Source organism: Pteropus alecto, unplaced genomic scaffold (assembly GCF_000325575.1).
Source record: "Pteropus alecto unplaced genomic scaffold, ASM32557v1 scaffold81, whole genome shotgun sequence".
In the NCBI taxonomy this organism is placed as follows: domain Eukaryota; kingdom Metazoa; phylum Chordata; class Mammalia; order Chiroptera; family Pteropodidae; genus Pteropus; species Pteropus alecto.
The window spans coordinates 4413667-4416978 of record NW_006433378.1 but is presented as its reverse complement, the minus strand read 5'-3'; the positions used below and the strand labels follow the sequence as shown (position 1 = coordinate 4416978).

Here is a 3312-nt window from a genome sequence, read left to right as displayed (position 1 = left end):
TTTTTAATTGAACCAAATTAACAGCTTTCCTGTTTTGCAGGCAATTTTAATGAATTTTGAATAGCGAATGTCTTTAAAATAAAGTAAGTAGAATCGAAACCTCCTCAAATGTTAAAATGTTCCATACAGGTTGACTTCTATGAGGGAAAACTAAATCTGATAAACTCAGGGTTTATTCAAGGAGAAAAAAATCAGAAATAAAATTAAAAGAAGTTGTAAAATTGCTTTGAAATATGTAGAGCACACATTTTCAAGGCTGAAGCTTTGTCCAATATAATTAATGGATGAAGTTCAGAGCTTTATGACGCTACAACACGAAAGTGGCTTCCAGGAATCTTTGGTACTGGGAGTATTTGGGTTTCATATATGTTCTCCTATAATTATCCTTTCCTCCTATTTTTCCTTGTAAGTGAAAACAAAGTGCATCAATGCCCTGTTAATGTTGTGTTAGTGAATTGAAGCTCTAAGCTCAGCAATGCAATGCAGAAATCCTCTGTTGGGCAGTATATGAAAGTCCTTTATCCAGCCTTTCAAAGTGCTATTTAGTTGTTCCACGTGACTCTGGGCCTCTTTTGAAAGAAATCCATGACCTGAGTTGGTGACAACAGGAATTGTGCCACCTTCAGGTCCATTCAGCATGAGGCATGATGGGATATTTAAGGATAAGTTATATCATTCCACAAAAGAATTCCTAAACTGGCCATTTGAGAGCTACACCATCGAATTATGATTCCTGTAATTGAGAAAATGAAGTTTTGCCTCCCATTGAGTGATCTGTTGGATCTTTCAGTACTGAGATGAAAATAAAATAAAATAAATAGTGCAGATTACAAGTGTAGTATTGTTTCTGCAACAACATTAATAAAAGCAACTGACCCAGGTATTTTTGGACCATTTCCAAATTCTGTTGATTCGAATGTATTTAAAGGATTATTTTTTAAGCACAGTTCCACCATCAGTATATGAATTCCTATTACTCATTGGATAGTCAGTTTGCTTAAGTTTTAGCCATTTTGGTAAGTGTATCATGTATCCCATTGATTTATTGTCCCTGATGGTCAGTGTAATTGAGCATCATTTCATTTGTTTACAGGCAATTGGAGTATTCTCTTATGTAGCTCCTATTTAACTTACTTGCCAAATTTTAAAATTACATCATCATTTCTAACATGTGGGAATTCATTACATATTCTACAAGTGTCCTTTGTTAGTTACATATGTTGTTACACCTTCTCCTATTACTGTAGATTCTGTTCACTTCTTACATGTATCTTTGATGAAAGTTCTTAATTTTAATGTAGTCAATGTTTTTTTCATATACAGCCTTTTTTTTTCTTTTTAAAGAAATCTTTGCCTCCTCAAGATCATAATGATATTCTTCTATGTCATATTCTAAAGCTCCGTTATTATACTATCACATTTAAATCTATAATCTACCTGGAACTGATATTTGTGGATTATCCAGAAGGATTTTTCCCCATGTAGATATTCAGTTGGCCCAATATTTGGTATTGAAAAGATTGTCTTTTACATAGTGCCTTTTTTGTCTTTAATGTCTATACATGTATAAATTTGTTGGGATACTGGAATTGCTTTAAATCAAAAATCAGTTTGGGAATGATTAACACCTTTACAGTACTGAAATTTCCAGTTCATGAATTGAGTATGCCCCACCACTCACTTAAGTCTTCTTAATTTTTCTCAAAAATAGTTTTTAATTTTTTGCATAGAAGTCTTACACATTTTTATAAGGTTTATTCATAGGTACTTTATTTTTCTGATGCTATCTTTTCCTGTAAAAGATATTTTTATTTGTTTCCTTATGTTTGTTGCTTATATTTATAGACATACATGGTAACTTTGATAAAATCACAGTTTTAGTAATACGTTAGTAATTTTTTTTTAATTTTATTTTTTATTATTTTTTTTTAGGCAAGGCAACCCTTGGTTGACCTCACAGATTGCAGGGACCTTGTCAGCTTACAATCCCTTATTTTTTATTTTTTATGCCTACAGCACCTGGTCTTCCTAGGTGGTCTCCCATCCAAGTACTAGCCAGACCTGACGCTGTTTAGCTTCCGAGATCAGATGGGATCTGGCTTGTTCAGGGTGGCATGGCCATAGACTGAGTTAGTAATTTTTAAAAAAGAATTTTCTTTTAGTTAATGAAATAAATTGTACTTAAATTTTCAAAATTATATGATAAAGTTTCTCATAGCATCTGCTCATTCTGTTTTTGAGGACTATAGAATCTATATTAATAACCTGCTTTTCATGCTTATATTTGTGTCTCTCTCTCTCGCTCGCTCTCTCTGTGCACACAGTTACACAAACACACAGTGAGATGGCAGTCATTAGCAACGCAACCAGACACTCTCCTGGCATTTTGATCTTGAAATTCCAGTCTTTAGAACGATGAGAAAACAGATTTCTGTTGTTTAAGTCACATAGGCTAGGGTATTTTGCTGTGACGGCCCAAGCACACTAATACACCTATGGAGCCCTCATTTGGCCTGTTCTCAGGCTAACAGCCACAAAACTTTTTTTTTTTTTTTTTCAGACAATTCACTCTGAGTTCTTCTTTTCTCCCAAATGTCAACTTCCTTTCAGAATCTTCCTCCTTTTGTTCACTCTCCAGTGACTTCAGGTTGTTGGTTTTCATATTTTGTCCAAAGTTTATGCTTGTTATCTGGAGAAGAGTCAGATCTGGTAGGAGCTTACTCACCTGTATGAGAAATAGAACCCCCGTTTATTAATTATATTTATATTTTCAAACAACTCTTTGTTGATTCTCTCCATCATATATTTGATTTCTATTTCATTAGTTTCTGGTTTTATATTAATTATCCTTCTTTTTATGTGTGTAGAGGAAACTTCATTTACTGAATTTTTTTTCCCAACCTACTGAAATGGATTTACATCACTGAGTTTTTTCAGTCATCTTTTTTAACATGTGGACAATGTTGTTAGTTGTGCTCTTCTAATTTATTGTACTGTTTATTAAATTTTCTGACTGCTTATTCTATTATTTACTGAATGAAGTTATTAAAATCTCACTCTATGCTTATAGAAATACCTATTCTTTTCTGATCTTTTGCTTTATGTATTTTCAGTGTATGTTATTAGATTTAATTGTTCTATATTTTAATTGTTCTATATTCTGGACAATTATCCTTTTTAATAGTGTAAAATATATTTATTTATTTCTAGTAATACTTCTTGCTTTAAAGACCGCATTGTCTGATATTTTTATAGGTAAACCAGCTTCCTTTTGCTTAATATTTGCATAGTATTTTTCCATTCCATTTTCAT

At 32.5% G+C, this 3312-nt stretch overlaps 1 pseudogene; it reads right to left on the bottom strand.

Annotated features, from left to right (window-relative positions):
• Nucleotides 1-2007: 2007 nt before the first annotated feature.
• LOC112476943 lies at nt 2008-2126 on the bottom strand (annotated as a pseudogene).
• Nucleotides 2127-3312: the final 1186 nt, after the last annotated feature.